Genomic DNA, 11092 nt, shown 5'->3' with positions numbered 1-11092 from the left:
AATTCTATAACAAGAACTGCAAAAAAGTTCTTTATTTATGTGCAAACTATTACGGCAATTAAGTATTCACAGCGTGAACATAGTGCCTTAATTTCGAAGCGCATCAGGATTACTCATGAACTCTCGGTATGTTTGGACTGGTGACAAATTACACAAAGTGTCATAGAAACCAGTACAATAAAAGCAAGAACAATAAACAAATTTTATAGAACAATTATGGCGTAAATAATCGACTTATTGTTTACGAGACAAATTGCAGGTGGTTGTTGCTGAAAACTGATTGATTGATCGATATAAGGGTTCAACGTCCCAAAACTACTATATGATTATGAGAGACGCCGTAATGGAGGGCTCCGGAAAATTCGACCGCCTGGGGTTCTGTAACGTGCACCCAAATCAGAGTACACAGGCCTACAACATTTCCGCCTCCATCGGAAATGCAGCCGCCGCAGCCGGGATTCGATCCCGCGACCTGCGGGTCAGCAGCCGACTACCTTAGCCCCTAGACCACCACGGCGGGGCTCTTGCTGAAAACTGGACATCTTATTTTGAACGCTACATGTTCCACAAATCTGTAAGCGTCATTTTTGTCTGGGTGTGCAAGCTTTATTGTCGCGTAGAATTGCCTGGGAAAGGTTTCAGTACAACTTAGTGACTTCAATGTATTTAAATTAAGACGGTTGCTTAATCTTGCTTGTGGTATTATGAAGCCTCCTTCACCGAAGGATTTAAGTTTCTAAGTTCCGCAGCAGTTCGTCACAGCTGCTCCAATTCAGGCGTTATTCAAACGGCAAATATTACGTAAGCCAAAAGAAGACATCTAAAACACATGTTGATTTAAAAAACAGAGTAAAGAATACAAAGTTAAATACATCGGTAAGGCAAAGAGACGAGATCTGAGCGAGTATAGAAAGTCATGGTCCCAAGAAATCACAGTATACTTCGTTAGTCAGTGCATCACTGTGAAACACGCTGTACTGTCGACAATTTATTTCATTACCTAAACGCTTTTAGTTCCTCCTTTGTTGCTCAACCCACTCAATCATCGTCACACTCGAATACTAAGGCAAACATTATTGTAGCGTACATTCACCTTCATCCATCATCTCTTGCCTCGTTTTCCAAACGACCAAGTCTTCGATAGTTTTGTGGCATGACAGCTGCTCAACTTTATACAGGGTGTTTCAAGAAATGTGTCAAAAATCATTTAAAACCACAGAAAGAAGGTACTTGCCGGCTACATGCGGTGTTCGCTTTACTTGGACAGAAGGCATCTTCAGATGTGTACAAACATTATATAGAGTAGTAATATACAGTGATTAAGACATCTAACATTTAAACCAAAGAAAATAGTTGATCAAGTCTAATCTGCGAAACTAAGTAGTTTCTACGAATAGTCCACAGCCACTGTAAACTTCTGGAAAGGCGCCCACTGGTAATCACCGCGCAGTGATGAGTTCTGACCGATTTAGCTGGCACAACCAACACCAACGCCCCTAAGAGCGCATTTACCATGCACTTCGAGAACGCCCTCAATGACGACACTGTTTCCCTCGCCGTTATCAACCATCAATTTATACACTTCGCTTCGTGGCCACTTATCGACGCTCGCTTATTATTCTCCCTTAATGCGAAGGAAGCAGTTTCATCATTGGAGGCATTGCCGAAGTGAATGGTAAATGCGCTCTTTGGGGCGTCGGTTTTGGTTTCCTGTGTTCCGTGTGCTAATATATATTTTTTCCTTCCCCAAACTGCTAATATATGTTTTGAACCTGTGTTCGAAACATAAATTAGCAGTTTGGGGATGGAAAAAGAAAGAAACAGCTCGACAAGAGACTACACGAGAGAATTTGCTATTCGAGAAACGCTTTTTCTAAAAAATATTTGCTAATACAGCTTCGAAACTTCTTGTTTTCATGTTGGGCTTTTTCGTGTTAGTTGCTTTCTAGACCTTTCAACCACAAGCACAGTCTCCGACCACAACGCAGCCTTTTGACGTCGGTAGTGGCACGTTTAGAAATAACTTGCATAGTAACATCGTTTAATTTCAGCTGGTTGGTACATCTACCGCGCGATTGAAGATGCACTGGTAGTGAATCTTCAATCGCGCATATAATTTGTCGTGCACATTTTAAGTACAACGTTTTTTTTTTCTTGAAGTTACCATATGGGACGGGTGCCTGCTGTTACTTCTAAAAACCTGTGATTTCCTTGGCGGCAAACGAGAGCTCTTTGTAATTCAGTTTATTATGTTGTTGTACCCTTGATGCAGAGCTTGGCTTCATTCGTTCATCATTTTGTATTTTTAAAGCATCCTGCAACTAATAAATATTTAAAAATAACTTTTTCTACCTCTTTTACATCATAGCAAGGTACTTCTTTATCGAATTGGGCATCTGGAACTACATTTCTAAAGAATTCTTCGTTCAGTATATCGAAGGGCATTGCAGATATATTGTAATTTAAGTAACTTATTTACGACCTATAACATCACGGGAGGTAAGATGGTTTACTCCATTAGCATAGTATACGAGTATTGTTGTAACAAAATATTTAAGCTTCCATGAAAAAGAAAATTAAACCATGTACGTCCACATGAAGAAAATTCAATATTCAAGTACTCGTGAAACTTTATTCTTTCACACATTCTTCCCTTCGCTTGTTTTCACTCTCGACCTTGATTCGGGGTGACTTAGGTGAAAGCAACATCTAGAATTTAGTTGGAGCTTTACGCTACGGAAAGCAACAAAATGTCGCCTTGCGGGTTACAAGAGACAGCAAGGGGTTGTGCTACCGAGTTTGGCCAAGCTTAGTAGATGTGACGGCATGTGAAGGGACAGAAAAAAAAAAACCCTCATTGAACTGAAGCAGGCAGCCACGCAACAGCTGACAGGTCTCCAACCTTTGTGTCAGGAAATGGATGTACACCCGCTTTTACAGCAGGAAATTAACTGGAGTGACTTAGTAACTGGGATGAGCGAGCCTTACGAACGGGGAACTTGATTTGTCTTCGTTTCTGTCTTTCGGATGAAATTGTTCAAGATGGACAGGCGTTCTACACTCGTATAAACATACCAGCAGTTCTCATACGTTGCACTTTTATTTCTTCATGCTCAGGGTAACCAATGAAAGCCTATGGATAATTCCGACACAAAATCACTCAAGTTTGAAGCTTACAGGTTTACTTGGGACAGTTTTGCACCACAGTCAAAATTTGAAGAACGCTAAATTTAGAATCAAACGTTCTCTAAAAACTTACCGTCGTGCAACAACTCGTCAGATAGAGGCAAAGAGGATTTGTAGGCATCTCGCATTATAGAAGAGGAGTGCTTATATAGGATTCGCTAAGAAGTGCTCACACAATAGCATTTGCTGAAGGTCCTTTCTATTAAACACGTAAACCTGGGAAGCTTCGAAAAACTAAGAAATTCAGACAGTGCGAAAGCATGAAATAAAAAAAGAGGGTTGGGCAATTGTCACGCCCATAGTGATAAATTAGGTGGTCTAAAGGTCACAAGACGTGGCAGAAGGGCCACAAAACCAGTGTAGCTGCGTCATTTAAAATTAAGAAGTGCCGTTTAAGATGCAGCTGCAGAGACCGACGGATACCTTTTTTCTGACGGAATTGAAGAAAACGCATTAAGAAGCTTCGTACCTGGCTATGGTTATCGGATTTCCGGTCATGAATACGGACAACAGATGCACCAAGACACAGAAAGTACATCTGGGACTCTGGGACACATGCACTATCGCTGCATGAGGCTTATCTCTATTAAGTAGTACTCGATAGAACGATTTGGCATTCTCTTCTCTTATGGGCAATAAATAAGAAGAAAATGATCGCTATTGGATGTAAACAATACAACAGTATAATTGGATGTAAACAATACAACCCTTACACTACCACCAATACCCAATACCGACACACACACACACACACACACACACACACACACACACACACACACACACACACACACACACACACACACACACACACACACACACACACACACACACACACACACACACACACATGCGCACACGCACACACGCACACACACACACGCACAGACAGACAGACAGACAGACAGACATGCATGTATTCACACAATAAAAAGAGAGACATAGTTTTGATTGCTTTTGTTTATTTTTAAGGAGTATATCGCACTCGTCGCGTCGCTGAACGTGACAGGCCACCTTATCTTTCGGGATTGTCGCCAGAACATGCAGTGACATTCTTCGTAAACCCAGGGTGGCACCGCAGGCCCTTTTCGGCAGGGAGCCATTGAAGTTCGCTTAGAAGAACGACGCTCGCGGGCTCGCTGGATGCGTCGTGTTATTCGCATCAGAACACAAATGGAAACACTGCTTGGCGCTCACTCGCATAGCATTGAAGTCAGCGCGACGTGCGGCACGAGTGACAGCCTTGCACGGGGCCATGACGTTCTTTCCGAGAATCTTGAAGTAGTCTGCGACGCGTCCCTTGATGTTGCGGTGCACCATAGTCGTTTCTTCGATGGCGAGGAGAAAAAAAAAAGCCTTCGTTTTTCTTTCGTGTCCTTTCATGTTGGTGGAGGCCATGGTGTGGAATGCCCAAAGAAGCCATCGAAGAAATGGAGCGCAGTCTTGCTGGAATCTTCTCTCCTGGTGACAGTTTGAACGAATTCGGGAAAAGGAACACACGAAAGTTAGAACTTAGACATCATGGCAAACAGACCAATATAGGCAGTCCAAAGTGACAGTCAAGTGACCTGCGGAAATGAACGTGGTGACGGGTATACTGTCAGGTGGAGTGCTTGTCTGTCTAGAGGTAAGGATTCAGCCAATAATATTTTTTATTGATCTTATTTTTTTTCCTACTCTTTCACATTCGTATTGCTGTGAAGAGCTGGAACTCGGAACTTGTTCCTATCGCGCACTTGTGGGTGAAAGCCAAGAAGTGCGTGCTAGAAGCAATGCTAAAACCAGCGCTGTATATGTGATCCCTGTCGCCGTAACGTTTCCCTAACGCGCTTTTTCGTCAAGATACACAAATATCAAGTATATATGCAGCTCTGGTATTTGGATACATATTGCAGTCTAGTTGACGCTGCAAAGCGCGATGTACGTTATCAAAGAACACTGCAGGTTTTCTGTAACGGTCATGGAAGTGTGGTTTATAAAAAAACCATGTAGCATCATCGCATCAGCCGTATCGAATACTTATAAAATAAATAAATAAAGCGTATAGATACAACAAAACAAAATGTCTTCCCTAATATATATATATAATAAAGAAGTGAAAAGGTACTACACAGAATTCTTGAAAGCTTGTTTCTCTTTGTTTCCCATGAGCTATACAGTTGTGCAAATGACGTTATTTTTACATATATTTATTAGTAGCATATACAAAAGAGCAAATAAGCTGCAAAAACGGAAATCCTAGCTTTATTTCTAGAAGAAAACGAGTGTCCACATTTGTGGACAGTAGGAACACCAGTTACACAAGGTGAAACTGCTCAAAGCAGTTTGTGGGCCTATTTACCTCAATGCACAGGTAGACTTTGCATTTCTTGCACTGCATACGGGTTTTTCGTTTGCACTGTGACATTTTGCAGCGTTGAGCGTTCGGTTGGGCGATTTTCACAGGTATGTGATTTGCACAGTCGTACCGCACTGCACCAGGAATGTCCGAGGCTCGATTGGAGAGTGAGGTGGAGCTGACGTCTCTTTCTTCTTCAACATCCTCCGCTGCCTGCGCAGCTTTCATCAAGCCCAATGCAATCTGCAGCTTTAAGTGAGCCAGTTGCATCACTGATCCCTTTGTGGCACGATACAATAGCCAACTGTTTACGACGGCTAGATCGAGCAGGCGAAAAATGATTCTCTTATACCATTTTTTCGTCTTCAGGTCGTTCCTGTAGAAGGCAAGCAGCTGGTCTGCCCTGTCTACACCACCCATACTTTGGTTGTAGACTTTCACAAGGCTGGGTCTCTGGACATCAACGAAGGATTTCTTCTTTCGGTCATACCTCCGACAAGACCCCACAGGGTTCACACTGTGCTTGTTTGATCCAATCGTTACAGTTCGGTTGTCATACCACTGACAGATCACAATTACACTGTCTTTTTCGTGGCGGAAATCAAATGAGCCACGCCCATTTGTTTTGAGCTCCTTTTCATTTTGCAGGGGACAGCGACTAGTCCTCCCGCTTCTGAGAGTTGAAGTGCATCCCAGATCACGCTGTTTCATTTCAGCAAGGAGTTCAGCAGACGCGAAGAAGTTGTCGCAGAACACTTCTTTTCCTTGGCAGCCTTCTGTCAGACGCACCACTATCTTCCCACTTTCGCCAATTGCATGATGAAGGTCCGCCGGCTCAGAGAAAAGGTTGTCACCATACAGCTCGAACCGGTACACGTAACCTGACCTACCAGCTAACGTCCATACTTTGTAGCCCCATTTTCTTGGGTTTTTCTGCATGTAGACTTTCAGGCTGTGCCTACCCTTGAAAGGAATCATCATTTCGTCCACCGCCAAACATAACTCCATTTCTGCGGCAGCCAAGAAGTTTCTGTTTAGGCGTGTGAGAACGGGGCGCACTCTGTACAAGCGGTCATACCCATCCTCTCCTTTCTTCTTCTCGTCGTCTTTGTTTGCGGCGTGGAAAAGAGAAATGATTTCATCAAACCGGTTGCGAGACATACATTCTGCAACGTGGGTTTGACGCAGGAGTCGCGACCAATACATCCGCCTGAAAGGTAGGCACACAACTGACATGTACAGAACTATTCCTAGAAATTTCCGGATTTCATCCACTCTTACAGGCTTCACCTTCGTTTTGTTGTTCTGAACCCGGAACCGATTGGTCTCAAATGTTAGGTGCTCAACTAAACCATCGTCTACGAGCTTCGAGAACATATGGAGGGGTGTTTTAGCCTCTTCCGGGGTAACCGGCGGCACAAGTTCACTCTCGGGAAAGCCTTCGTTGATAGGGACGTCTTTTTTCACCCAATGCCAAATCTTCTTCACCTTGTTTTTACTGTGGACGATTGCTGCAGTTCTAAGTCTTCATCGTCCGATGAGTCCTCTATGTACTCGTCGATGGGGCCTTTGCTTGATGGCTCTGCTTCAACGCGTTCATCATCGGAGCTGTCCAAATCAGAACACTCGCTTCCACTGGGCCACTCGAAAAGGATAGCTTGTATGTCTTCATCGCTTAGCCCACGTCTGAAATAAAGTAGATAAAGTCTAAGTCGAACTTATAAATACCGTAGTTCACCCCATTACAGATAAAAGTTTGTTAGAGTCGCGATGTAGCGAGGCGCACTCCAGTACCGTGCGGCGTTCTATCAACATTTCGCGCAACTCGCTTTACAAAAGATCTACCGCTTGTACTGCAACAAAACTTGGACATAAACAAGATACACGCTTCCGTTTTCTGTTTATTACCAAATATTTCACAAATTCTTAGGAATTTAGAGGTAATATACCAAAAAAGTAGAGGTACCCACCTTGCGGCGCGGCTAGAGGAGGACGCCATGTTCCTGTGTGCATTTGCTGCTGTTTCTTGACAGCTACCGCCATCTGGCGGTGTTTTTATAAAACGCCCGATTGGCGCGAACATTTGAACTCGATTTTGCGGTGAGGCGTTCGCTACAACAGCGAAAATTCACTGATATGTTTTGTCCACATATGTGGACGCTGGGATACAAAGGGCCACAATTCTTTAACGCAGTTCTTGTACACAAAAGAAGTACGCCCTTGCAATTCTTGGAGTGCTAGATATGGTAGCTTTCTACCATATTAGCTTTCTACACCTCCTACCCTTATCTACCATATTAATACCATATATATATATATATATATATATATATATATATATATATATATATATATATATATATATATATATATATATATATATATATATGTAACGGATGAGACATGGCGTCAGTCAGAACACCAGTTTATTCTGACCCTTCGTCTTCCTCCTCTTTCTTCCCCACATTCACTTGTGAAGCGTCACACGTTTCCCCCTCCCCCCGAGAGAGCGTCAACTTATTGGGACAATAGTAGCGACGCAGTTTGTTGACGTGCACAATATCAGTAGTTCTGCTTAACGGAGCTACACATCGGTCGATCTCATAGTTCACAGGAGAGACTCTGCGAAGAATTGTGTAAGGTCCTTCCATGACTGAACTGAGCTTTCCTTTGTTCGGGTGCCAAGGTGTTTCGTAGAGGTGTTTCGTAGAAATTTTTTGTCGTAGATTATCTTGTTCTTCTCATGATAGGCAAGCTTGTTCTTGATTGCACTTTTCCTTGCTTCTTGCACACTCTCCATTGGTGCGTCTAAAATTGTGTCGTATGAAGGAATTCCATACATTAGGTACGATGGTGGATATCGTGTTACTTCATGTGGGGTTCTGTTGTATTCATCGACAACATCCGAAAGATGTTTGACCCAAGACTTCTGTGGCTGCTCATTCATTTTGCACTTTAGCCGGGTTACAATAGTCTGATTTGTACGTTCGTTCATGCCATTACATTCAGGGTGTTGGGAGGATGTGAACAATTGGTGGACACCATTGCGTTTTAGAAACTGCTTGAATTTTCCAGCTGTGAAAGCTGGTCCACGATCAGATAGGAACTTCCTGGGTTTTCCTGCTGCAAAGATGGCGGTGATGCACGAAATGTATGCGTCACAAGTTTCGTTCTTGTGGGGAAACGCCCAGACATACCGCGTAGCGTGGTCGATCGCCAAGTGAATAAACTTCTTTGTCGAGCCATATCCTGAAAAGCCACCTATAGTGTCCATTGCTAAAAGATCGAAGGGTTGTTCTGCAGGTGGTAGTGACTCGAGAGATCCGAATCTCTTGGTTTTCGGCTTCTTGCAACGCTGACATATGTCACAGTGGCGGACGTAGGATGAAACGTCTGTGATGATTTCCGGCCAATAGTAGGATGATGACAACAAGCCCAGAGTTTTCTTTACTCCGACGTGTCCGAACTGACAGTGTGCTTTCTGCAGAAGGCCCAGTCGAAGCTTGAGAGGAACGTACACTTTGCGAATTCCCTTACGTGTCACGATAGTGACCCCGTTTTCCGTTGTGTACTTGCAGCGAGGGTGGTCATCCTGGTAAGTTTGAAGTTCTGGTAATGAAAGGAGTTGAACCATAGGTCTTCGCGAAAATGCGTCCGCCTCGATGTTTTCGCTGCCTTTTTGATGTCGAATGTTAACGTCATACATCGACAGCTTCAAAGACCATCGAAAAAGCCGGCCATGTGGGATTTTTTATGTTTCTGAGCCATTGTAAAGCAGCAAGATCGGTGACAACAGTGAATGGTCGTCCATGTAAGTAGCAGTGCCACTTGTCAACAGCGTCAATTATAGCGAGGCATTCGAGCTCTGTAATGGCATAATTTAATTCGTGCGCGAGTAGCTTACGCGAGTGATAGGCAACGGGGTGTTCTTTACCATCATGATCTCTTTGCTTCAGAACTGCACCTACGCCTATGTTAGATGCGTCGCAATAAAGAATGCATGGTTTCTCGCAAGAAAAAATTCGTAAAATGGGTTCTTTGGTCAGACAGTATTTCATGTTCTCAAAGGCTTGTTCACATGAGGAATCCCATTCCCATGGTGTGTCCTTCTTCAACAGCTTCGTAAGTGGGAAAACTATGTCACTGAAGTGCGGTATAAACTGGCGGTAAACGTTGGTGGTGCCTAAAAAACGCTGAAGCTCTTTCGGGGATTTCGGTCTTGGGAATCGCAAAACAGCTTCTATGTTTCTTCGTATAGGCGACACTGTACCGTGCGACACTCTGTGACCCAGATATTCAATAGAATCTTGGGCAAAATGGCATTTCTTCAATTTAAGTTTTATATTCTCCATTTTTAGGGCATGCAAGAGAGCTTGGAGGTGCTGTAGGTGCTCAGTAAATGTGTCGGAGAAGACTACGATATCATCAAAATAATTAACGACATTCTTTAAGTTATGTTTTCTGATAACTGATTTCACAGCTCTTTCGAATGTAGCAGGAGCATTTTTCAAACCGAAAGGCATAACAAGCCACTCATAATGGCCATTCGGCGTGACAAAAGCTGTTTTTGGGATGTCCTCTGGGTTCATTTTGACATGCCAATAGCCTGATGTGATATCCAATGTCGAAAAATATTTCGATTTTCCCAGGTAGTCTAGAACATCGTCTATACGCGGAATAGGTTGGTAGTCAGGCACAGTGACAGAGTTAAGCTTTCGATAATCAATGCATAAACGTGTGCGTCCTTCACCTTTTTTCTCTGCAAGAATGACTGGAGCCGCGTATGGGGAAAAAGATGGACGCACTACACCTTGCTTGAGAAGTAAGTCCACTTGCTTGACAATTTCCTCTTTGTCTGCCAGGGAGCATCGATACGGTGGTCTGTGGATAGGCACGTTGTTGCTGAGGGCAATGCAGTGTCGTTCCTCCGCGATACATCCGAAGTCCACCTGAGACTTTGAGAAAATGTCTCCGTAATTGTGAAGCACCTCTCTCAAAGCAGCTTGTTGCGATGGTGGAAGGTGCGTGACATCAACGGCTTGGAGAGGGGTTGTATCGGCGCTGAAGACACACTTTTGTGTTTGAAAGGAATTCTGCAAAGCTTTGTTGTCTTGAAACAAAGTCATTGTGTTTAAATCCAGTGATAGGTTGAAAAAGGAGGCGTTGTCCAGGCCTAGCAAGAATTCAGTCTTCATGCCTGGTAGAACGTGTGCTTGGACTGCCCGCTTTAACTTCCCTATTTCCAACTGTATGCGTACGCGGCCCAAAGTTTTTGTGGTTGAGGTGACTTGTTGGACACTAATGCATGAATCCTTGAGCAACTGCAGCTTGAGTTTTTTGAACACAACTTCATTGATACAGTTAATAGTCGCTCCTGTATCCAGAGTTGCGTTCACCATGTGTCCGTTGACAAGTGCACCAAAACGTATTAATGAGCCTTTGGGCCGCCCTCTTCGTTTCCCTGGTTGTCAGTTAGAGCAGACACCATTTCACGACGAGGGCACTCATTGTACCAGTGAAACTGATTCGGCAAACCAGCAGATGCACAATGTCGGCACTCACTGTGAG

This window comes from Rhipicephalus microplus, chromosome 4, assembly GCF_043290135.1.
Source record: "Rhipicephalus microplus isolate Deutch F79 chromosome 4, USDA_Rmic, whole genome shotgun sequence".
Taxonomy (NCBI): domain Eukaryota; kingdom Metazoa; phylum Arthropoda; class Arachnida; order Ixodida; family Ixodidae; genus Rhipicephalus; species Rhipicephalus microplus.
The sequence above is the reverse complement of the archived record's forward strand: the minus strand, read 5'-3'. Positions refer to the sequence as shown.